The sequence below is a fragment of the Erinaceus europaeus genome, chromosome 2, assembly GCF_950295315.1.
Source record: "Erinaceus europaeus chromosome 2, mEriEur2.1, whole genome shotgun sequence".
Classification (NCBI taxonomy): domain Eukaryota; kingdom Metazoa; phylum Chordata; class Mammalia; order Eulipotyphla; family Erinaceidae; genus Erinaceus; species Erinaceus europaeus.
This window is the reverse complement of record NC_080163.1, coordinates 170,487,229-170,512,995: the sequence shown is the minus strand read 5'-3', so window position 1 is coordinate 170,512,995 and position 25,767 is coordinate 170,487,229. Positions and strand designations below refer to the sequence as shown.

The window sequence follows — 25,767 nt, the reverse complement described above, 5'->3', positions numbered from 1 at the left end:
TAGGCTGGTCCAGGAAAAGCTTCGTGGTCACTTTCTCGTAAGACCTCCATCTTGGTTTTCCATGTGGTCATGACTTTTACATCTAAAACATTTTTATCTGGTTGTTTGTAAAGCCAGTTGCTCAAGCATGAAGTCTTTGTTTTTCTCTCTCATTCTCTTCTGAACATTTAAAGGGAAAAACAAAAGAAAGCATGGGTCATCTGGGGCAGTGTAATCATGCACGAGAGGGCCAACAGACAAAGAAAGAAAATATGGACATTAGTATTGTGTGGAGTTGATCTTGCACTGCAGGTATGTTCAGCAAAAGCAAGAGTGGCATTCCTGTCTGGAGAGGTATTTTTGCCAGTACAAGTGTAATGAAATAATGCAGATATCTGTACAGCAGTGTGGCCCTCTCTCCTGCCCTGCCCCATGGTGGTGAGTTCTGGTTTAGAGCCACCTGCCAATCAGGCAGGTGTTGGTCCCTCCTTCACATATGTATCATACTCCATTATGGATTTCTGAGGGACTTGTGGTCAGCACTCTTTATTTTCCCTTCCTTACAACTTGTGATTGGAGACAACAGCTGTTTTCAAAGGTGAATTGAAATTCCATAAACTGCAGACACTTATCATGGTGAGATGGGAAATTTTACCCATGTGAGAACAACTAGACCATAAACCATCACCCTTAATCCTGCACCCACACACACACACTGTTGTTGAGTGAATCAATAGGCCCAGGTTTCCCCTTTGCATGATTCTCAAAACAAGTTTCCTTCCCTCCTTCCCCAGAGCCCTGGGCCATGGGTTCTCGGTCAGAAGTTGAGAGAAGTTGCAGATCTGGAGTTCCAGCCTCACAGACCATGTCATACTTTCCAGGGCTCCTCTCACTTGCCTGAACTAAAACTCCTTACTTTCCTGAGATTTAGACTTGACTTCATAAGAATGTTCATCCACTTTGAAAAGTAGCACAGGATATTAAACATAGTAGCAACAAATACTGACTTGGGGGAAAAACAAACTAACAGCTCATCTTTTCTCCTTTCTTTTGGGTCCCTGTTGGATTTGATTAGCTGCATCTTTCTTGCTAACGACAGGGACCAGCCTGGAATGACTCCCCAGGACACCCTCCTTGTACAGAGGGAGGATGGGGCATGTGTAAGTGTTTTTTTTTTAATTTCTTTATTGGGGAATTAATGTTCTACATTCAGTAGTAAATACAATAGTTTGTACATGCATAACATTTCCCAGTGTTCCATATAACAATACAACCCCCACTAGGTCCTCTGTCATCCTTCTTGGATTCTCTCCACCCACCCAACCCAGAGTCTTTTATTTTGGTGCAATATGCCAATCCCAGTTCTGGTGCTACCTGTGTTTTCCTTTCTGATCTTGCTTTTCAACTTCTGCCTGACAGTGAGATCATCCCATATTCATCCTTTTGTTTCTGACTTATTTCACTTAACATGAATTTTTTCAAGGTCAATCCAAGATTGCAAGATTGGCTGAAAATGGTAAAGTCACCATTTTTTATAACTGATATATATATCATAAATTTCTCAGCCACTCATCTGTTGTTGGACACCTGGGTTGCTTCCAGGTTTTGGCTATTACAAATTGTGCTGCCAACATATGTGTACACAGAGCTTTTTGGATGGGTGTATTGGGTTCCTTAGGATATATCCCCATGAGAGGAATTATAGGATCATAGGGTAGGTCCATTTCTAGCCTTCTGAGAGTTCTCCAGACTGTTCTCCATAGCTGGACCAATTGACATTCCCACCAGCAGTGTAGGAGGGTTCCTTTGACCCCACAGTCTCTCCAGCATTTGCTGCTGTTGCCTTTTCAGATGTATGACATTCTTAGAGGAGTGAAGTGGTATCTCATTGTTGTCTTTACTTGCATTTCTCTGACAGTCAGAGACTTGGAACATTTTTTTCCATGTGTTTCTAGACCTTTTGGATCTCTTCTGTGGTGAATAATCTGTCCATGTCCTCCCCCCATTTTTGGAAGGGGTTATTTTTTTCTTGTTGAGATTTGCAAGTTCTTTACATATTTTGGTTATTAGCCTCTTGTCTGAGGTATGGCATGTAAAGATCTTCTCCCATTCTGTCAGGGGTCTGTTGGTTTGGGTAGTAGTTTCTTTAGCTGTGCAGAAGCTTTTTAATTTGATGTAGTCCCATAAGTTTATACTTGACTTAGTCTTCTTTTTAATTGGATTCATTTCATTGAAGGTGTCTTTAAAATTTATGTAGAAAGGGGTCTGCCAATATTTTCCTCTAAGTATCTGATAGTTTCTGGTCTAACATCCAAGTCCTTGATCCACTTGGAATTCACTTTTGTATTTGGTGAAATATAGTGATTCAGTTTCATTCTTCTGCATGTTTCAACCCATTTTTTCCAACACCATTTGTTGAAGAGACTTTGCTTTCCCCATTTAATAGTCTGGGCACCTTTGTCAAAGATTAATTGTCCATAGGTGTGGGGGCTTACTTCTGGCCTCTCAATTCTATTGAGACACCGGTCAGTGTGTCTATTCATGTTCCAGTACCTAGCAGTTTTTATGACAAGGGCCCTATAATACAATTTGAGATCAGGGAGTGTGATGCCTCTGGTTCTGTTCTTTCTTCTCAAGATTGTTTTGGCAATTCTAGGTCTTTTCTGGCTCCAGATAAACATTTGTAGCATTTGTTCTATTCTCCTAAAAATGTGTTTGGGATCTTGATAGGAATAGCATTAAGATTGTATATGGCTGTGGGTAGTATATTCATTTTAATGGTGTTAATTCTTTCAACCCATGAGCATGGAATATCTTTCCACTTCTTTGTGTCTTTTGCAATTTCCTTGAGTAGTGACTCATAATTTTCAGTATACAAGTCTTTCACTTTTTTTTCCCTTTTTTATTTAAGAAAGGATTAATTAACAAAACCATAGGGTAGGAGAGGTACAACTCCACACAATTCCCACCACCCAATCTCCATATCCCAGCCCCTCCCCTGATAGCTTTCCCATTCTCTATCCCTCTGGGAGCATGTGGGTTGCAGAAGGTAGAAAGTCTGGCTTCTGTAATTGCTTCCCCACTGAACATGGGCATTGACTGGTCAGTCTATATTCCCAGTCTGCCTCTCTCTTTCCCTAGTAGGGTGGGTCTCTGGGGAAGCGGAGCTTCAGGACACATTGGTGGGGTCTTCAGTCCAGGGAAGCCTGGCTGACATGATGATGACATCTGGAACCTGGTGACTGAAAAGAGAGTTAACATACAAAGCCAAACAAATTGTTAAGCAATCATGGACCCAAAGCTTGGAGTAGTGGAGAGGAAGTGTTAGGGGGATACTCACTGCAAACTCTAGTGTACTTCTGCTTTCAGGTATATATTTTTGCAGTAGTTTATGGATACGTGTGAACATATGCTCTCTCTCACAGAATCTGGTGTATATCTAGGTTTTGGGACTTTGTTAGAAAGTGAACCACCTGAGATGGAATTAGAGTATACTATGAAAGGAAAGGTCTCACCCGAGTAATGAAGCTGAAGGGTTGTCAATCCACACATGAAGTCTCTGGACACAGTCTGAAGTGAAGCATGTTGAGGTGGCAATCGTTGTGTTTATTAGGATGTGATCGGCAGATGCAACATTATTTGATATGGATTGGGAGAGGCATACGGGAAAGTGGGTCCTATCCAAGTGGGTTCCAGGACTGGGGGAAGTAGAGGCTCTATAGTGGAGATGTGAGGTTCCTGCTGTCTTAGGGTTCAAAAAGACAATCAATAGTTAATGTTACCATCACATTATTTGGTAATTGGGTCGCACCCATAGGCTCCAGCGCTGGGGCCTGGGCCCTGTGCCTTGAGCGCCCAGCCAGAACTGTGCGGAGGTCCCCCATGTGGAAGTACTGCTGGGGACTCCCCAAGGTGCTATGCCAGACAGCAGCCAGCAGCCAGCAGCCAGGTCCATAGTGCTGGAGCCCATCTAGTGAGATTCCTCCAATTCCAAGTAAGTGGCCCCTGGTTCCTGTGCCCTTGAAGGTTGGGTTTTGTGCCCGCCTGGGAAGGTGCTGGGTGGGGGGAGGGGCAAAGTCGGGGTACAGCCGCAGAGGGGCCAGCGCCCAAGGAACCAGTACCCCGGGCCACGCGCACCCCTTAGAGGTGGCTGCACGCACCCAGAAACCTGCAGGACCCAGTGGCCTTGAGCGGGGCGCTCCCCTGGATCAAGGCCATGCGCATCCCTGGCAGGGGGGAACCCAGGGGAGGTGTCCAGGAGCCCCCAGACCCTGCACCCCTGGCAGGGACACCCTGGAAGGGTGCCTGCGTGCCCTCAGATTGAGCTGCTTTCAGTTTCCATGAGTGCAGGGACCCTGAAGGAGAGTCTGTGAGGTGGGCCTTCCCTTTCCTTCCTGCTGGGAGAGGGGTCCTTGGTCCCTGGGCCTCACCTAGTGTGTCAGTGCTGGTGGCTCCAAGCGCCCTGAGGGTGAGGACCCGCCAGCTCAGCTGGAGTCCGGTCAGTGCGCCTCCTGCCCATCCCAATCACCTGGGCAGGAGGGGACCCCTGAACCCACCGACCTGGCTTCGGGAGTGACCAGTCCTAGAGAACTTTCCGCACGCCCGCCCACCCGAAATGTGCGACCATTGTCCTTGCTCTCTCTGTGGCCCACTATGAGGTCCTCGGGGAATGACTGTTAGGAATCCTGAACTTCGAGTTTGGTCTGGGGCAACATGGGGAGCCAAGCTCCCAGACTAGGGTGAAGGAGGCTGGGCACAGGGTGCAGGCCCAGGTTGGGGCTCTCCTCACACTTCTAGAACTGGAGTGTTTTCTCTGTCTCTGTCTCTCTCGGAAGAGACATGCATTTCAGAGGGGTGCCCCAGGCCAGCTGCCTCCAACCCTTGTTGAGCCCTGGGCCCTGGCTGTGGACTGGGTCTGGGCTGAGGGTCTGGCACTTTGCAACCTGCTGGTCCTGGAGGGCACTGCCAACACCCACCCCCAACCCCCCTCATGCAGGTGGCCTGGGCTTGGCAGGGCTGCATGTGTGGTGGGGGGTGGGCAGGGGTCGCCTGGGGTTCTTGTGTCTGTGGGGACAGTCCTTGGGAGACTGCAGTCTTCCTACTCACACAATGGGGCAGCCAGGATGCTGGCAGGTGGGAGCTGCACTAGGAGCCCCACAGAGACAGGCAAGAGCCAATCTTGGAGCTGGGTAGGAACCAGGCAGGAACCGTGGTTTTTTTTTTTTTTAAAAGGAAATTAAAAAAAGGAAAAATGTTACTTATTAATACAAAAAAAGAGAAGCAGAGCATGACTATGGCACATGCAAATCTGGGGATTGAATTCAGGACTTAATTCGTACAGAGCCATTGCCCTAGCCATTCTGCAATTCTAAAGTATAAATAGGTTATTTTATTTTTGTTGTTGTTGTTGTCACCAAGGTCTCATTGTCTCCCTTTCTTTTTTTTTTTCTTGTCTATTCTTTTCCACTCTTTTTTATTTTTATTTATTTTTCCTTTTTGTTGCCCTTGTTGCTTAACATTGTGTGGTGATTAATGTTGTTGTTGGATAGGACAGAGAGAAATGGAGAGAAGAGGGGAAGACAGAAGGGGGAGAAAAAGACAGACACCTGCAGACCTGCTTCACCACCTGTGAAGGGACTCCCGGGCAGGTGGGGAGCCAGGGGCTAGAACCGCGATCTTGCCTCTGGTCCATGAGCTTTGCGCCATGTGCGCTTAACCCACTGTGCCACTGCCTGACTCCAACTGTCTCCATCTCTTAACACTTTTTAAATAAGATTATAATATAGTCCTAGCTTCGGTAGTACATATACTAAAACTGGCATGATAACAGAGAAGATTAGCATGGCCCCTGCTCAAGGATTACACACAGATTCATGAGGCATACCATATTTTTTCAAAAAAAGATTATAAAATATATGTACACACATATAAATAATTATAATCTTTTAAAGAGCCAGTTAATGCAACCTGGGAGGTGGTTCAGTGGCAAGTGATCTAGATTTATATGTGTGGGATCCCAGGTCTGTCTGAACTCTGGTTCTACATATGCTGAAGCTCTTTTAAAAGATTTATTAATCAGTGAGGGAGAAAGGGAGGAGAGAGAGAGAGAGAGAGAGGAAAAACACTATAGCATCAGTCTGGAACATGTGATGCTGGAGGTAGAATTCAGGACCTCATGCTTGAGTCCAAAACTCCAACCACTGTACCAGCCTCCAGGGCTGCAGATTGGCTTTTTTGAATAAAATCATGGTAATATTGTTCTCTTAACTGTTAATCTTTTAAGCAATACAAAGTCATTTTAAAATTTTTTCTCAAATATTGTGCCTGGGGATCAATCCCACCCAGAACCTTGCACCTGCATGGGACAACTGAGAAGCCTCCTTGCCAGTCTCCATTCTGTATCCTTTAAGAGACATGCAAAGCACTGCTCCTCTATGCACGGAGTCCCGCCCATTGCCTGCCTGTGGTATGCACTTAGAGTGTGGAGGATCAGAAATAACTTGAATGTTTAGGCTCTCTGTGTCTGTGCCAGAAGGGGTTTGCTAAGAAGTAGTGGTTTGGAAATGTGAATTCCTAGCTTCAAGTCTACCTACTGATGCTCCTCTACAATCTGAGACCATCGCAGGCAAGGGATAAATATATTATTTGCGCTGTCAGTTACACTACTGCAGGCTAAAACAAGGGTAGGGAAAGTGGAATGGCCAAAAGTAGGGAAAACTAAGATATCTAAATCAAAGTGACTTGTGACAGTTATTATAATGCTTACTGTTATGCAGCCCACTTTTCCAAAAATGCTACAAGGTTTACTGCAAATAACTCAAAAACATGGTTATTTTGCGCTTCCAACCCCAAAATTCTCTTTCAACCACATTCAGGTTTTACTTTAGTTTTTAAAGATTTATTTATTAGTGAGAGAATTAGGGGAGAGGAAGAAAGAGAACCGCAGCATCACTCTGACACATCTGATGCCAGAGATCAATCTTGAGACCTCACACATAAGAACCCCAAAGCTTTATCCACTGCACAACCTTCCAGACAGTGGCAGCCTTTATTTTTTTATAATTTAAAATATTATGATACTTTGCTTACTTAAGAGGCAAAAGATTTATACAGTCTGAAGAGAACAAGAGTATACTTTGCTTATTTAAATGATACATACACTTTAGTAGAACTTATACATTTGAATAAAACTACATACATATGTAATTCAAAATCTAGCAAATAGAGAAAAATGAAGTGGGAGAAAAAGCCTTTCCTGACCCTCGACCTTAGATTCTCTCAGAAAATATTACAGTATGGTGTTTTTAAATGAATTAATTTATTTTTCCTTTTTAGTTGCCCTTGTTTAACATTGTTGTAGTTATTGATGTTGTTGTTGTTGGATAGGACAGAGAGAAACGGAGATAGCAGGGGAAGACAGAGAGGGGGAGAGAAAGACAGATACCTGAAGACCTGCTTCACTGCTTGTGAAGTGACTTTCATGCAGGTGGGGAGCTGGGGCCAGAACCAGGTTCCTTCCGCTGGTCCTTGCACTTTGCAGTATGGTTTTGGCAGAGCTATTTATTTCTGAACCCACAAGGAGTTGTAATAAAATTTTGTAATAATATGTTTTATTTTAAAACTTGAAAGTATCTTAATTTCCATAAAAAAATTCATAAAAATGACCTTTAAACCAATTTTCTCTTTAGACAGTTATGATACAAATCCTGAATAGAAATAGCTTGAGGAAGAAATTTGAGTTAACACATTAGTAAACTTTCTGGAGAACGGACTGATGAGGGTAAAATAGAGTTTTTAAATTATTTGAATTTCATGAATTACAGAAGGGGGTTGAGGGGCACAGAAGCAGCACTCTAGCATATGCAGTGCTTGGGATTGGACTCAGGACCTAAAATTTAGAAGCTCTAATTTCTTCCATGGTGCAACCTACCCATCTTCAGAGATAGTTTTGTTTTGTCCTAAAGATCTTATTTATTCATTAATGAGAGAGAGAGGAGCAGGGAGGATCAGCACGTTACTCTGGTATATGTGGCACTGGGGATTGAACTTGGGACCTCATGCCTGAGAACCCTGTACTTTATCCACTCTGCCTCCTTCTCCCAGACCACTGATAATTTGGCTTTGATTGGAATTGGAACTACTGAAGAAGGACTATTGGGGGCTGGGTGGTAGTGCAGCGAGCTGGCTAAGCGCACATGGCACAAAGCTCAAGGATAGGGGTTGGGATCCCATTTTGAGCTCCCGACCTGCAGGAATGTCACTTCACAAGTGGTGAAGCAGGTCTTCAGTTGTCTGTCTTTCTCTCCCACTCCTTGTCTCCCCCCCCACCCTCAATTTCTCTGTCCTATCCAGCAACAATGATAAAAAGAACAACAAAAGGTGGGGGGGTGGGGTGATGGCCTGCAGGAGCAGTGGATTTGTAGTGCAGGAAGAAAAAAAAATAAAAAGAAACACTCTTACTCCATAAATAAACCTGTCATAACAAGAGTCTTAAACAATTAAATTCCTTCCATTCTTGCTCTTTGTCAATGTATGTGCCTGACCTTCAGAAATAGAAATTCTTAGAAAAGAATTTGCGGGTGCCTTTTCCATTGTAGTAAAGATAGTAATTATGTTAAAATGTGAATTCCTTTCTATGTCTGCACAGGTTGGAACAAGAACCCAGTCAGAAAGAATTCAGACCTACAATTTCACCCAGAATAGAGTCACTGACCACAGGGTAGTATATGAAGTCCAAGATATTAAGGTAATATTACTGAATGTGGTTACTGTATCTTTGATTTATTAAGGAATCAAATTTCAGGGCCTGGTTGTAGCACAACGGGTTAAGCGCACATGGCGCAAAGCACAAGGACCAGTGTAAGGTTCCTGGTTGAAGCCCCTGGATCCCCACCTGCAGGGGGTTGCTTCATAGGCGGTGAAGCAGGTCTGCAGGTGTCGATCTTTCTCTCCCTCTCTCTGTCTTCCCCTCCTTTCTCCGTTTCTCTCTGTCCTATATAACAAAGCCGACATCAATTGCGACAACAATAATAACTAGACCAACAGTCAAAAACAAGGGCAATAAAAGGGAAAATAAATAAGTATAAAAATTTAATTGGCTAGCAATAATTTAGCAGGACCATTTAGACACATTGTTTTGTTTTGTTAGATTTACTTTTTTTTATTTCTATTTGATTGAGTAGGAATGAGAAATTGAGAAAGATGGAGAGAAAAAGGAAGAAAGACCTGGTTCACTGCTTGGGAAGTGTCCCTCTTGTAGGTGTAGAGCAGGGGTTTGAACCCAGAACCTTGCACATGGTTATATATGTTCATAACCTGGTGCACCACAGCCCAGTCCCCAAAATTTACTTATTTGTTAATATGAGGAAGAGAGAGAACTGGAGCATCGTTCTGTATATGCAGTGCTGGGGATTGAATTTAGGACTTCATTCTCAAGAGTCTAGCACTTATTCCACTGCACCGTATCCCAGTTTTCTTGTTCACATTGTTCTAATTATTCCTATGCCCTCAATAGTAGCTGGTATTGTAGAATAGTGTTGGGTTTAAGGACCAGATGCCTGGAGCCTGAGCTCTATAATGAAGATTGGCAGGCACATGGTATACCTCTTACAAAAAGATTCTGCCCTGTTGAAGCACATGTGGCACAAAGCTCAAGGACTGAGTGAAGATCCTGGTTCTAGCCCCCAGCTCCCCACCTGCAGGGGGTCACTTCACAGGCGGTGCAGCAGGTCTGCAGGTATCTATCTTTCTCTCCCTGTCTCTGCCTTCCCCTCCTCTCTCCATTTCTCTCTTTCCTAGCCAACAACAATGTCAGCACTAACAACAAGGGCACCAAAAGGAAAAAATAGCCTTCAGGAGCAGTAGATTCATAGTGTAGGCACTGAACCCAGCAATAACCCTGGAGACAAAAAAAAAAAAAAAAAAAAGAGTCTGCCCTGTATGTGTTCTGCACTGGCAGCATTTTTCCTTATATATTGACTGTGTATACATGTAGCTATGTCAAGTATAAATATCTTAAGGGCATACACAGTAGAATGGTCTCTCTCCTCATCTTTAACTGTTCTATATCAGACTTGTTATCTCCATTTTAGTGACTATATCTGATTCTCTGTTTACTTTTCAAATTCTGACCTTATGCCAAGGAAGTAGGCATAATTCAGGGGTATCAAATAAGACAGGCTTATTTTTAGCCTAAAGGGCCCTGGTGACCACTGTCTGAGTTTACCCTGATGTGTCCAAAACACTGTGAAAGCTGGAAACAGAACTACAAAGATGACAAAGAATTTGTATCATAACTAGTTTTAATACATAGCTGCCAGTAAGAGAGAAATGGGTCACATAAGTGATGAGACATTATAGTTTCAGGGTCCCCAACAAGCTGGCTCTTCCTAGAGACAGCTGCATTCTTATGAAGAATATTGTTTGCATTATCTCGTGTTGCCCACCGGCTGGAGGTCCCCACCTGTGTATGGTGACAGTGGCTCCTATGCTGGGTGCCAAGAGCCTGTTCTGCGTGAGCTTCTGTGTAGGTGCTTTGTTCTCTCATTTGAGCAGGGCCTCTAGGACCTGGGAGGAGGCCTTCCCCACCCCAGGGTATGTCCAGTATCCTGGCAACCCCGGGAGCAGATGCACTGCCAGGCCTGTCAATCCATACCTGTACTGGGGACTCCCATGCACAGGGACTATTGGGAGGGGATGAAAGGGACTCTGAGCACAGCCTGGGCTGAAGTGGCCTTGACTCAGCTAGAATGTGGCTCTAACCTCACTCCACCCTGACTTACTTCCCACATACTGACTGGATGTTGATGGTCAGAGCTAAATTTTTTTTTTTTTTTTGTAAATCTCCAGCTTCCTATTCCCCCATGCTTACATGTTATGCTTCTAATATGCCTACTAAAGAAAAAAATGATTTGATAAGAATTTGCATCAGAGGAAGGGCAAAAGGCTGTCTTAGAGTGTACTTCATTGCTTTTTTATGACAAAGCCTCAAGCCCAGACCCTCCACGATGAAAAAAGCTTTGGCACTGTCTCTCTCTCTTTCTCTTTCTCTCTCTCTCTGTCTCTCTCCCTGTCTATTTGTCTGTTTGCCCCTCTGTTTTTTGTCTCTATCTTAAGAAGGAAGATTTTGCACCAAGAATGAAAATTGCATAAAATACCTTTTAGCAGGATGAGTCTTACTTTATAAACACCTAGTTTACGGTTGTTTTATTGTTGTTGTTGTCAATCATGTAATGATTTGTACATCTGGGGAACAATATAGTTGCTGGGTCTTTCTGTTTGTCATCACAGTGTAATTTGTTTTAGGTGAAATGATTTATTAAAATAATGAAAGTAGAAAACAGGCATTGTACAATGTAAAGGCATCAATACCCCTGTCCCAAACTCACCTGTTCCCAGTATCTTTTTCATCCCATTTTCCATGATTTCAGCTACATTTTCTCAGGGAAAAAAAACAAGCCTCAGACCTGCACCTCTGCACCTCTAACCACGCTTGATGGTGTTAGCCAGAGAGGTGAAGTCTCCTATCTATTTTTTTTCACAAAGAAATGCTGTCTTGAAAAAAATATTTTGAGAGAGAGGCTAGGTGGTGGTGCACCTAGTTGAGAGCACATGTCACAATGCTAAAGGACACAGGTTCAAGCCCCTGGCTCCCAGCTGTAGGGGGAAAGCTTCATGAGTGGTGAAGCTGTGCTGCAGGTGTCTCTCTCCCTATCATCCCCTTCCCTCTCAACTTTGGCTGTCTCTATCCCATCAATAAATATATAAAGATAATAAAATATTTTTAAGTACGTATATTGAATGGGCTGGCGGTGTACCTGGTTAGGCACACGTAGTACTCAGAACAAGGACCAATGCAAGGTTCAAGTTTCAAACCCCACTCCCTACCTTCAGGGGGGTCGCTTCACAAGAGTCTAAGTAGGTCTGCTAGTGTGTACATCATTCTCCCTCCCTCTCACCTCTTAATTTCTGTATTATCCAATAAAATGAAAAAATAGGCCACCAGGAAAAGTAGATTCTTATTGAGCCCCAGCAATAAATAACCCTGGAGGCAAAAAAAAAGGAAAAGGAAAAATCTGTTGATTGATTTATTCATTTACTTCACTAATCATATCTTTCTCTCCCCCCTCTGTATTCCCCTCCTCTCAATTTCTCTCTGTCCTGTCCAACAACAATGACAGAAATAAAAATCAATAATAACCACAACAAAGATACACAACAAGGGCAACAAAAGGAAAAAGTACCCTCCAGGAGCAGTGTATTTGTAGCATAGGCACTGAGCTGAAGCAATTACCCTGGCACGGGGAATTAAGTAAAAATGAAAAAAGAGAGAGAGGGACTTCTAAACCTACTTCACCACTCATTAAACATCCTTCCTGCTGGTGGGAAGCAGGGACTCAAACCCAGGTCCCTGTGTATAATAAGAGCAGTCTCAGCTGTGTGCATCACCAGCCATGCCCCATTCTAATATGGTTACCTAGTTGTCTGTGTTTAGGTTGCTTCCATATTTTGATTTACCAATATATAGCTATATAAACATAGCTGTGCATATGTCTTGGGACTAGCATACAATTAAATATTAGAAATTAAAGTACATATATATGTTTTTTAACAGACAGTTATTATTGGAAACGGCAGAGAGAAATTTAGAAGGCAGGGGGAGGTGGAGAAGGCAAGAGACAGAGGCACCTGCAGCCCTGCTTCACCACTCTTGAAGCTTTCTCCACCTCAGTTGGAGATCAGAGGCCTCAACCTGGGTCACTGTGTGCTGTAACATGTGCGCTCAACCAGATGTGTCACTGCCTGGACCCTAATATATATATATATATAATTTTTAAAGATTTTTATTAATATTTATTCCCTTTTGTTGCCCTTATTGTTTTATTGCTGTAGTTATTACTGTTGTAGTCCTTGTTGGAAAGAACAGAGAGAAATGGAGAGAGGAAGGGAAGACAGAGGGGGGAGAGAAAGATAGACACCTACAGACCTGCTTCACAGCCTGTAAAGCAAACCGCCTGCAGGTGGGGAGCCTGGGGCTCGAACTGGGATCCTGATGCCTGTCATTGTGCTTTGAGTCACGTACACTTAACACGATGTGCTACCACCCGACTCTTAATTTTTTATACTTTTAGTGAGAGAGATGCAAAAAGAGAAAGATCAGAGCACTGCTCAGCTCCGGGTTATGGTGGAGCTGAAAATTGATCCTGGGACTTCAGAGCCTCAGGCATGGAAGCCTTTGACATATAGAAGTATTATGCTGGCTCCCCAGCAGGGACAGTGGAAGATAAGGAAGTTAGATGAGTGACATGCCTGGAGACCATCTGAGTTCTTAAAAATTGAGAAAAGTGGGCAGTTTGTGTGTCACCCAGTAGAGCACTTAAGTTGCCATGTTGGTGACCGGGTTCCAGCTCCAGTCCCCACTCGCTAGGTGGGGATGGGGGAAAGTTTTCGAAATAGTAGAACAGTTCCACACCTCGGTTCTTCATCTTTGTCTCTACATACATTCAAAATGAATAAATAAAATAAAGACAGATGCTGATGATGTTAGAGTCCTGTAGCTAATAATAAAAATAACATAAATGATATATTTATTATATATTAATAAAATAAATTAAATGTAGATAGCTGATAATGATGATAGAGGCTATAGCTAATGAGCAGAAGCCATAGCATTAGCAACAATAGTGAAACATCAAGAAGAAAAAGACACATGGGCCTTTAGAGTTTTTCAAATATTATGAATAGGGTACAGAAAAAGTACAGGTAGTCAATAAATACATAAAAATATTACACTTGTTATTAGGGAGGTGCAAAAGAGACTATAATGTTGATTGTATATAAGTAGCTTTAAAAAAGTGGGTCACTATTGAAAAATATAAAAGAAAACTCCCGTGCTCAGTGATTTGGAGCTGACTGAAATAATTGTTTCCCTCTTTTCTTTAAAAAAGATTTTTATGGTGCATTTAAAAATTTTTATTTATATATTTATTTCCCTTTTGTTGCCCTTACTGTTTTTATTGTTGTTGTAATTATTGTTGTTATCATTGTTAGATAGCATAGAGAGAAAAGGAGAGATGAGGGGAAGACAGAGAGGGGGAGAGAAAGATAGACACCTGAAGACTTGCTTCACCACCTGTGAAATGACTCCCCACAGGTGGCTAGCTGGGGTCTAGAAACGGGATCCTTACGCCAGTCCTTGCATTTCACGCCACATGCCCATTAGCCGTTGCGCTACTGCCCAACTCGTTGTATCTATCTTTTTTTATTGCCTTTCAGAGAGTGAAAACTTTTTAAAATTTATTTATTCCCATTATTGCCCTTGTTTAGTTGTTTTAGTTACTATTTTTGTTGATCTTGTCGGATAGGATAGAGAAAAATGGAGAGACAAGGGGAAGACAGAGACTGGAAGGGAAAGATAGACACCTGCAGACCTGCTTCACCACTTGTGAATCGACTCCCCTGCAGGTAGGGAGCTGTCAGCTCTAACTGGGATCCTTACCCCGTCCTCCTGCTTTTGCCACCTGTGCTTTAGCAGCTGTGTTACTGCCCAACTCCTGACCTTAAACTTTTATAATTTTCAGGTGTAGTAGTAGTGTACACAGGTTTTCATTTTTTTAATTTTGACAAAAGCATACTCTGAAATTTTAGAAAATTTGTGCTTTTAATTTTGGAAAATGTGGACTTGCTTGTTTAAAAATGTCACTTCTCTTTGAAAGGACATTGGGTGTTATATTTTCTTTTTTTATTATTTTTTAATTTTTAATTTAATTTTATATTTATTTATTTATTCCCTTTTGTTGCCCGTGTTGTTTTATTGTTGTAGTTATTGATGTCATCGTTGTTGGATAGGACAGAGAGAAATGGAGAGAGGAGGGGAAGACAGAGAGGGGGAGAGAAAGATAGACACCTGCAGACCTGCTTCACCACCTGTGAAGCGACTCCCCTGCAGGTGGGGAGCCAGGGCTCGAACCAGGGTCCTAATGCCAGTCCTTGTGCTTTGTGCCACCTGCCCTTAACCCGCTGAGCTATAGCCCGACTCCCGGGTGTTATATTTACTAAAGTTCTTAGTGTAGTACTAAATTTTCCAAAAAAAGAGAAAGGGCAGTCAGGTTGAACAGTGACCTTCATTTCCCTAGGAAGCCAGTTTTGACCTGTGAACTTCTGACCTGCATGTGGTGCAGAGAGGCCAGTGTCAGCATAATGAGTGGCTATTCCATGACCATTTGTTCCCACACTTGGCTACTGTCTGGGAAGTGCTGGGCTAAGGAGTAAAAGGCTAGTAGCTGAGGGCCTATGGCACTAGGAGTGTCACTTGAACTTTGCAGTAAAATGTGCTGATCACAGTAACAGCCATCCAGAAGTCTGAAGTGTGCCAACTTTAGTCTCTGCTACTGTCTCCTCCTGGGCTGACTTCAGACTCAGCCATGTACTTGCTCTGGCCCATGGAACATGGACAAATGGGAAGCAGGCAGAGACCTCAGTGGCTGTCTGGCTATGGTATGGGAGCCCTTCTTCCAGCACTGAAGAATCTAGGTGCCACCCTGTGGAAGCTTGAGGAACAGGCAACACACAGAAAATAGATCCATTTGAGGTGTTAGCTGTCTGCAGACACGATGGGACCTCAGCTAATGCAGTGCTGCCCGGAGGAGTCCACCAAGGTTTCCTATGAGCCCTGTGCATAGAGAGTGGTCGTATAAGGCACAGAGTGAGGAAGTGATATTTATTATGGCAGTACAAACAAGAAGAAAATACAGCAAAAGACTCTATAACTACATACATACAGTGAAAGGAATAAGAGGGAGATTTCTGTGAAAAGACTTTCAAAGCAGGATGTAAGAGGGGATCAAGGAAGATGCCTCAAATGAAATGAGCTGGATGTAGAATGTTGATATTTTTTACTGTGACCACACTAGATAAAAAGTTTAAAAGAACTTTATTAGTCAGAGGGCTTCATGTCTTCCACTAGGAAGTTTTCACATAGATGGCAGGACTAAGGACTAACTCAAAATCCTGTAAAGGATTAAGAGAATAATTGTTCTCAATTGGATATTATAAAGTAACAGGGTAAAGAAAGGGCCAGTTCTAGAAAGGGGAAGCTGTCTGTTGGCATTCCAGCAGACACCCAGGTGGCCTCACTGACTGCAGATTTGCCAGGGGAGCCCCCAGCAAGGTGCTGAGAGGAGCCCTAGCCCTTAAGCTGAGCAGGGTGTTGCTAGGGGGCTCTCTGGATCCTGCTCAGAGAGGCATGAGTTGGTCCATCACTGCTCCTTTTTGTAGGTGTCACTCTCCTGGCTTGGAATTAGGAGGTTGTCTTCATGTCATGCCTGAAATGAAAAACAGAGAGCTGTTTAGTCAAATCACATTCACATATACTAGCTAACTCTTTATTCCTGAAGAAATAAGTCAAAGGGAGAATGTCTCCTTGGAGATAAATACATGAAAGGGCTAAGTGGTGCCCACCTGGTGAGCATACATGCCACAGTGAGCAAGGACCTGGGTTCTTGCCCCTATCCCCACCTGCAGGGGGGAAGCTTCAGAAGCTGGAAAGCAAAGCTGTAGGTGTGTCTCCTTCTCTCCCCATCTGTCTCTCCCTCCCATCTCAATTACTGCCTCTAGCCATTAGGTAAATTGAATTAACATCAAAAGTTAAATATATTAAAACCTAGTCAGCATGTAGTAGAAACCTTTCCTCTCTATACAGCAAAAATCTGCAGCCTCCTCTCAGACTGTGTTGCCACCAAGAGAATGAGTAAAGTCCTGCCATTGTTGGGATGTGATTCTCTTGTCCTGTTTTAATCAGCCAGAACACCTTGTGTCTCACACAGACTGGTTGCTCAAATTAATCTCACATGGCCTAGGCTCATCCAGATTCATGGTGTAGATGAGGTGTGTCCAGGAGCCTGGTCACCTTTGTACCACTGGCATCAGTCAGGAAGGAGGCACATACCTCTAGCAGGAACAGGGGACCAGGATGGAGGGCCTCACTCCTCCGTGTCTTCCTTGTTACACTCTGTGTGGTTGATGGTGTACAGCACGGCCATGATGCAGGAGAACTGAGTGCTGGTGGCCTTCTCCTTCTGGTGGAGCAGAGTGGCATAGTCCATGATGTTCTCCACTGCCAGGTTCACAGGGATGATGGGGTGGCTCAGGGCATAGTTGTAGAGTGACAGCTTGTGGGTGGCCCTGTCCCCACAACCCATCAGGTATTCAATTCTGATCTCAGAGGCAGTGAGGTCCAGCAAAGGTGGCCATGAGGGGCCCCCGTGCAGATGATTGAACACGGAGCTCTGCCTGATGCTTTCCACATCATGGAGGGTGGTGAGAGTGTCATCCTTCTGGTCCACAGCCAGCAAGATGCTCTTGTGGTGGCCTCTGTCTACAGAGATGCCCAAGGTAAAGGGAGAGTCACCCCCAGTCTGGAGACCTGTGAACATAGCAGTGGGATTAGCAGTGGACAAAGGAGGGGCCCTAGGGAGCAGAGCACAGGCAGTGAGAGGATGAAGGACATGGAGAGCCAATGGGTCGAACTTCCATTTCTAACTGCAATCTTTGTAGAGGGATAGTCGGAGAAAACAAACCCAGTTATAAGTGTAGGAGATGTTTCCTGCATATCAGCAGGAAAATCTTTAAGGATTTGAGAAAGGAGACCTGGACTCCCTACTTTTGATTGAATTTGAAGGTGTATAACTGGCCATGGCTTTTTATTGGAGAACTTAAGAGGTTTCTAGAAACTTGGAAGTAGAACTTATCATGCTGGGTCACTATTAGTTCTAGTGTATATTCTGATCCCATTTCCCCAGTGAGGCTGGTTTTCAGTGTCGTGAGCTTGTTTTCAGGATGTAGAAATGGTCACAGAGGTGGCACTTGCAGCAAAGTGTTCAATTTCCCTCTCCTCTGCTGGCCCTGTCCTGGGGTCTGGGCTTGAGGAGGAACTAACCTGGGGTGTCCTCAAATAGCTGCTCCAAAAGGAAGGACTCCTGGTGGCTGGAAGCCAAGCCAGAGATTTCCTGTTCCTGAGACTGGTCCTGAGTCACCGGCAGTGGAGCCATTCCATTTTTTTGGTGATATTCACCATCTGTATGGAGAGAAATCCAAGCATAGGTTCAGGCTGAAGTGGTCATGATGAGCCTATCATGACCATGGGATGTAGCCAGAGCATGGCAAGGGAGGTATGTCTTCCTTGGAGATGTGCATGGTTTTCTGTGGGGCTATTGGGTCCCTGCCAATCCTACCCCCACCCCCTCCTTTGGATTGATTTTCAATGTCATGAGCTTGTTTCAGAAGGAGATATGACCTGGCACCTAGCATATATAGGCACCCAGCAGGTCTCCACATGCAAGGCTGCGGGAATCATCTCCTTCTAGTGGAAGCCCCTCAGTGGCTGGCATTTGGCCCACTTCATGTTCATGCAGATGTTTGCCACCTACATGTAGAGAAATCTGAATCTAGGTCCAGGCTGACCATAAAGAGACTCACCTCACTGTAGAAGATGACACATGGGCCTTCTCCTGGACCTTCTGTGCAAAGAAGGCTGTGTCTCTGTGTCTCTGTGTCCATGAATTTGACAGGAGACCCTGCCCTAGCATGTGCCCAAGAAAAGAGTTGACAAAGTAAAGAGGAAGATGCTCTTATACATTCCTGTGCCTGGAATGCAATGAATTCCCCATGAGAAAGAGCTCTACAGAGCAACCCTGTCTGCCACAGAGAAGTAGAGAAGGACTATCATCAGAGTGTTACAGAGCCGTGAGTTGGTCAGTGTCTGTTGAATGCACGGAGGCCTATTGCCTGCACTTTTCCCTGTCAGAAGGTATTGAAGCTAAGCTGGAAACCATTTTCCCTGAGCCTTTGCAGTTAATGTCTCACTCCAGTCAGTCTCTTCTTAGATTGCCCTGACACTCACTTGCAGGTGGCTCTGTGGTTTCTTCCATCTTGGAACTCACAGACCCCTGATCAGGTTCCTCAGACTCCTAGAAGAGAAAGAAGTCAGGGTCACAATAAGCCTTTGGAGTGAGTAGTAGAAGAACACATTTCCCAGCAGCTCTGTTCCCCCACAGAGAGGGGGGGGAGCACCCTGTGTCCAGTATCAAAGCTACTTGAACCCTTGGGCGTGACTGTGGTTTAGAATCGCCACTGTAGATTTTAGTGATTCTTGGATTTTCAGTGCATATTTAGAAGTGTGTTGACAAGGGTATTTGCTTTTTTCCTGCTTTCTCTCTAGACTCAGGATACATACATAGGTAACTCCTGGTTGAGTAAGTACTTTGTTATTTAAAATGTCAGCTATCTGATCAAATGCATTTAAAAATATATACCCCCCCCACTAGAGGAGAAGCATTGCCTGATGTATGAAGAAGCAGGAAAATGGCATCAATGCTATAGAGTGAAGGCCAACCCTGACATGATGCAGATGTTCAAATTATGCAGAAGAAGAAAAATAAGAGAGGGCTAGGTGGTATTGCAGCTGGTTAGGCACACACCTTACCAAGTGCAAGAATCCAGGATTCGGTGCCACTACCCTGCCAGAAAGCCTTATTATTGACATACTAAGCTGTTAATGAAGATGAGAAATTTAGGAGGAATTGGTTTGTGATAGGTCATTAAAAATGATCCCATTCTAATGCTGTAAAGAATTGTAAATAGAGCACACAGTGTCCAAGGGACATGCAGACATCATCCATGGGTCTAATAAGTGGGATCTTATGAGAATAGCATAGTGGGATCTCCTAGCATAATGGTTATGCAAAGTGACTGTCATGCCCGAGGCTCCAAAATCCCAGGTACAACCCCCAGGACCACCCGAATTCAGAAGCCAAAGCGGAGTAGTGCTCTGGAAAAAAAAGAATGAAAGAAAGAATCCTCCTCAGGGCCAGGCAAGGCAGTACACCTTGTTAAGTGCACACATTACCATGGACAAGGTCTCATGTTCTAGCCCTGGCCCCACCTGTAGGGGGACAGCTTCATGAGTAGTTAAGCAGTGCTGTAGGTGACTCTGTCTCTTTCCTTCTCTATCTCCCCTCCCCTCTCAGTTTCTTTCTGTATCTATCCATAGTAAAACAAAGAAACAAAAAACTCCAAGGGAAGAATATGGTGTCCCATATCTGAAAATGGGGAAAGATTTAAGATGGGAAAGAAAAGATATCCGAGGTCACATGATGGAAAGACTCTAACTGAATGAAAAGTACATTTACAAATTTGAGAAGATACTCAGAATTACTTTGTTCAAATTCACATGACTCAGTTCTTTAGCCCTCACCTCCTCAATTCATTAAGCATAATCAGCTCCAGGCCCTGCCCCTAAATGGAAGCTCCAATGTATCTCAAGGTTTGTGAGAACTATGAAGTTATTTCTTATGGGAGACACAGGGATTTGGAGTGGGGTGAGCATGGAACTCTACCCGTATACTTGGATAAGCTTATTAACCATTATTCAGTCACTACTGAAAATGTGGTTAAGAGAATGTCTTAGTTCTCCATAGTAAATGTCTTAGCTATTGTACTGCAGTTCCAGAAACCAAATGATACGCAGAGCTCCTGGCTGTCATTCTCTTCTTTTTCGTTTTCTTTGATAGCGGGGAAACGGGGGAAAAAGGGGCAGAGAAGGAGAGAGAAACCTGAAGTACTGCCTCACCACTCATGAAGCTCCCCTGCCACAAGTAGGTCTCAGGGACTTGAACCCAGGTCCTCTTGCACGGTAATGTGCACTCTACTGGGCACACCACTGCCTGATACTTCCTAGCTTGCTTTTGGTCCAGTAGCATAAAGAAATGTGAGGTTGTTATTTTTTCTTTAATTAGTAGAGTCGCCCATTCCAGGAGGAAATAATCCACAGGGAGCAATGCAAACCACTTTGTATATGCAAGAGAGGGTTGCATCCAGTCTGCTCCCTTTATTGTGTCTATAGAGAAGTGTGTGTAAATAGGAAAATACATCCTTCGGGTGGTATGTGCTGAATTCTTCCCTCATATCTAGACAACTTTCTGTGTAAAGCAGGAACTTGGAATGTAAGTTCTAGTCTTAGAAACACTCACACAGGTGCGTTCTGCCTCCTTTTGGTTGATATCCAGGTAGTCCAGAATGGCGGTATAAATTTTGCTAATAGATTCCACAGTGACCCAAAAGAGAGAAGGAGAAACGAGCTGTTAGACTATTATCAAATGAACTTGTGTTTTGGCTAATCATTTCAGCATTTTTCAATGCTTTTTCAAGATGTCAAGTTTTTTAAGATACGTGCAAGACTTAATGAGAATAACAGTATGCAAATGTATTTCTGGAGAATGAGACAGATGCCAGAAAACATGTCTGTGGTGTCAGGTCTCTGAGACCAGGGCTGAAGATCCCATCCTCCAGGCCTGCCTGGAGTCCAGGCCAGAACCTCCCTGGGCTGTAGCTCTGGCAGGTTCATTTGCTTTGAGAACCAGCCCATGGAGAAACCTGCCCTTATGTCAGGGCCATTTAATACATGGTGCAGGCTGATGTTAGCTCCCATCACAGCATGAAGAGAAGGGGGACAGTAGGGATGGGCATTGACTGCTTGGACTCTGCATTCTGAGAACTTGAAGATTTGAAATACATGAAATAAGGACATACTCAGAAAGCTCGTTATACCATTGCTCCATCTTCTCAACTGATCTGAAATCCAAGAGAAGGGGAGAAAAACAGTTAAAATGCACATTCACACAAACATATTATGAGTTCTGGGCAGTATAAACAGCATCATTGATTGTTATTGGTGGGACTGTGTGATCCAGGTGGCCTGTCCTGGTCACTGGGTGCTGAGTGGCCCTGCTCTTTGACAGTTTGGTGGGTTGGCAAGGAAATCTTCTAAATGGAGGAGAAATTGTGTTTAGGGCCCTTTGGTGGTGCTGGTGGTTAACTGCACATGCTACCATGCACAAGGACCCAGCTTCAAGCCCCTGGCCCCCACCTGCAAGGGACTTAGCAGCTACATGTGTTTGCCTGTATCAGAGCCAGTGGGAGCCAATGGAGAGCACACAGCTGTCCTTGTGGGGGTCAGAGCACCTGTGGCTAATAGACCCCCAGATGGAGCTGTGCTCCCCCTAAGAGTCATGAGGAGACAGGCAGGGCCTGGCTGCAGTCTTACTGAAAAGAGACCACGAAGCTGCGGTCAGCCCAGCCCAACACCAGTGATGTACGGGCTCTCGCGGCTTTCCTCATGCTGGGTTCCACCCACATGTCCATCAGGGGTGCCAAGTACTTGATTCGGAAGTGACTCTTGTACCTGGAGAGGGAATAGAGCACAGCACTGTTAGCTTGCATCCCAGCGATCTGGGAGTAGCTGGGTTTCTCCTGAGGAGATGGTGGGTGTGTTTCTTTCTTTAATTTTTTATTGGGGAATTAATGTTTTACAGTTGACAGTAACTACAATAGTTTGTACATGCATAACATTTCTCAGTTTATCCTGAGTGTTTTTCACAGAACAATACAACCCCCACTAGGTCCTCTGCCATCCTTTTCCAGGATGTGTACACCCCCCATTCCTCCACCCCAGTCTTTGACTTTGGTGCATTATACCAACTCCTGGGAGGGAGGTACATACTTTGTGTTGGAGATGAGCAGCACATTGGAATATAGGATCAGCTGCCTTTTCTGCCACCTCCAACCCTTCTGGAATTTGCCAGTGCCCATGAACTGGATATGGCCATAAGGCAACACTAGGATGTTCTCTTCCAGACTGCCCTCCTCCATAGAAGAGCTGCAACACAGCAGACCCGCAGGGCAGTTTGTCTCAGGCAGGACACGGGCTCATTCTGATGTCAGCCCTCACAGAGCATTACAGAGGAGTCTCTGTCCCCCAGAAGGGCTCAGTAGCCCAATTCAGGAGTCTTGAACTAGACAGAGCTCCTGTGATAGTTGAGGTCACTCAGGGCTGGTGGTAATGGAGGGAAGCTTAAAGGACAGGGCACAGGGCTTGTCAATTCAGTGTCAGGGGACAAGGAAGTAGCAGAGTCTCAGGACCTGGTAGAAAGGAGACACTAAAGGGAGTGAGGGGGAGTGAGGGTACTGGGGCCCTGGTGGCTTGGTGCTGGGAAAGATCCTGAGTGGGGGTGAGAGTATTGTGCAGACACCCTGTGTCAATAAATCACACTGTAGTGAATTAACACTGACCCCCAATATAAGGATAAAAAAATGTAAGGGGACACTAAGAGGTCAAAGGAGAGAAGATGAGAAATGTTTCAAAGAACCAACTCAGGGACACAGGGCCAAGGCCTGAAGGCAGCACAGTGTCTACAGCATTGTCGGAGCATAATCAACTACAGTATCATCTGCAGTTTTAGCCTTTGTGACGCTGCTTCTTTCCCTACCCATTCTTCTACCCCTTTCATTCCTCTTTTCTTCTTTTCTCTTCTTTTTATTCTCTCTCTCTTCCTCTCTCATAAAAATAATTTTAAACAGATCTGTGTGTGACCTATAGGGGTCAGATTGCATAGATCCAAGAGTGTGAAGAAGTCATTCCATTGTGGTCTCAGGTTAACATACACACTTAGATAACAGGATTCTGGAAAAACTGACTCTAATCTTCTTTAAGTCAGTCATCACTTTGGGGTTGAGAGGGGCAGGAATCCCATGATCAGCAGAGAATAAACCAAACATTCAAATGTTTCTCAACTCAAGGAAGTACTAAGCTATTCCTTGGCTGTGCCCTGAGTAAGCCCACAAGACTCTGATGCTAAGGCACTCTGATGCACTCTGCTCTCTGGCATCAGCAGAAGGGAATCTCATGAGCACAAGTAACTATTGATGAGACCAGCCTGAAGCTGAGATTCTGTCAGTGGGAATCACACAGAGCACCTCCTGGGACCACCCTCCTCCTCCTCTGCTGGTCACACAGGGCATGTGAACAGACTCTACCTTAAGCAGGGCAGCCAGCGCAGACACGCTGAAAGCCTCGAAGACTTTCTGGTAGACGCAGACATCCTCAACTCTTCACTCCTTGACACGAAAGAGAGAGCTGGGCACAGCACTTTGTGCACTGTTCAGCTCAGTCTCCAAGACTGAAGATTCCACTGTTGCCAGGGACCCTGGCCTGTGATGTCAGTGGTCAAAGGTCAGCATCATAACTGAAAGCTGACAGAGTGCCCCTCTAAAGCCAGTTACACCTACAGCTTTGAGTCTTTTAATCTTTTCCTTTTGAGATGACTATAGACTTCCAGGCTTTTATTGGAAATAATAGAGATGCTACAAGCCTAGCCCCTATTTCATGCAGTGGTCATCTAATAATTTAATTCTAAGCAGAGTAAATATCACTGTAGGATATTCACATGGATGCTGTCAGATACACACTATTTCCAGGAGCATGTGTGTGTGTGTTTACACACACACACACACAAAGGCAATGTTATCCTCATAAAACCATTTTTGAAAGAATGAATCCATTGGCAAATGAGTTGTGGACATTCTTTGATGTCCTTCAACTCTAGTGTAAAAGACCCACATTCAAGGAACCACTGGAGGACTTGATGTAGCCTAGAATAGATGCCTTAGCTTCTTGGTATGTTTTCTCTTTTATTAATTAATTTATTTATCTTAATGAGAAAGATAAGAGCACTGCTCAGCTCTTGCCTTTGGCAATGGGATTGAACCTGGAAAGGATCCCAGATCCTCACACATGAAAGTCTTTCACTTTCTTTTTTTATTATTTTATTCATAGTTCACTGGACAGAAATAGAAAAAGTAGAGTGAAGGAGATGGAGGGAGAGAGGAGAGATATCTGCAGCCCTGCTTCAACTGCTTGTGAAGCTCTTCCTCTTTAGGGTGGACCTGTGTCTGGAACCCAGCATGTTGTAACTAGTGCTCTGAGCTAGGTGCATCCCAGCCTTCTATTACTTCTTGTCTTAAACAGCTCTGTAGGATGCACTCCATCTGATCACAGACAAGAAACATCCAGATTAACATCAGTGAGAGAATCACTGTTCAGAAAAAACAGGGTGTTGAGCACCAGACAGTGTGCTTGTGTCTGTGTCTGCTTGTGTGGAGAGAGAGGTGGGGAGAAGCCTGTTCTCACTGTCCTGCTGCATCATCTGAGTGCTTGACCAGGCTGAGTGGTTCCTCAGACTTTTCTTTCTTTCTTACCTTCCCTTAATATAAACTGTTTGAAGGAAAATATGACATTCTTACTAATGATGTGATGGTTGAACAATGCTTTTCCTCACTCAGTCCAGGGAAAGTGAGACAGATGTTTGTCTTTGACATAAGGAATAATTAAAAGATTAAGGAGGCAATGGGTCACATATACAAGATTTCCCTCATGCTGCTGGCACACTGGTAAAGTATAGTCAGGTGGCCGTGATGTCATTCACTTCCCTTGTCTGTCAGAGACTCATTGGCACTTCACCTCTAAAAGGTTCAGGCAGATTGGCTTTAGCTGTTGTTTTAGAATTCAGCCTCTTGAGGGCACTCATCACCTACACAGGGAAGCAAAATGAACAAAACTCACTCAGTTTTTTTCTTCAAGTACTTACTTAGAAAGGAGATTCTTCTAATAGATCCATTCACATAATTTAATTGTGAATGATCAACTTACAACAGTGCATAATGTTGAATAAGAATCAGAAATTCAACATACATGTAGATTGATATTAACTGTCAGATGAAGGCAGTCCACAATATTTTGTAAAATGATTTTTTTCTATGGATTATGCTTTTCAGAACTTTGGAATTATCCCATTCCATACTTTAGAGATGCATGTGGATCTAAATTTACACAACACTTTTTTGTTTTTTTTTTTATATTTATTTGTTTTCTCTTTTTTTGCCCTTGTTTGTTATTGT

The 25,767-nt window shown here is 44.0% G+C and overlaps 1 long non-coding RNA gene and 1 other non-coding gene across 2 annotated transcripts in view; both read left to right on the top strand.

Annotated features, from left to right (window-relative positions):
- Positions 1-25,767, top strand: part of LOC132536778 (uncharacterized) — a 209,088-nt gene that overhangs the window by 95,772 nt on the left and 87,549 nt on the right. The gene's annotated exons all lie outside the window — the stretch shown is intronic.
- LOC132537252 (U6 spliceosomal RNA) lies at positions 5,765-5,872 on the top strand. Its single transcript, XR_009548713.1, has one exon. It is a non-coding gene; the product is annotated as a U6 spliceosomal RNA (small nuclear RNA).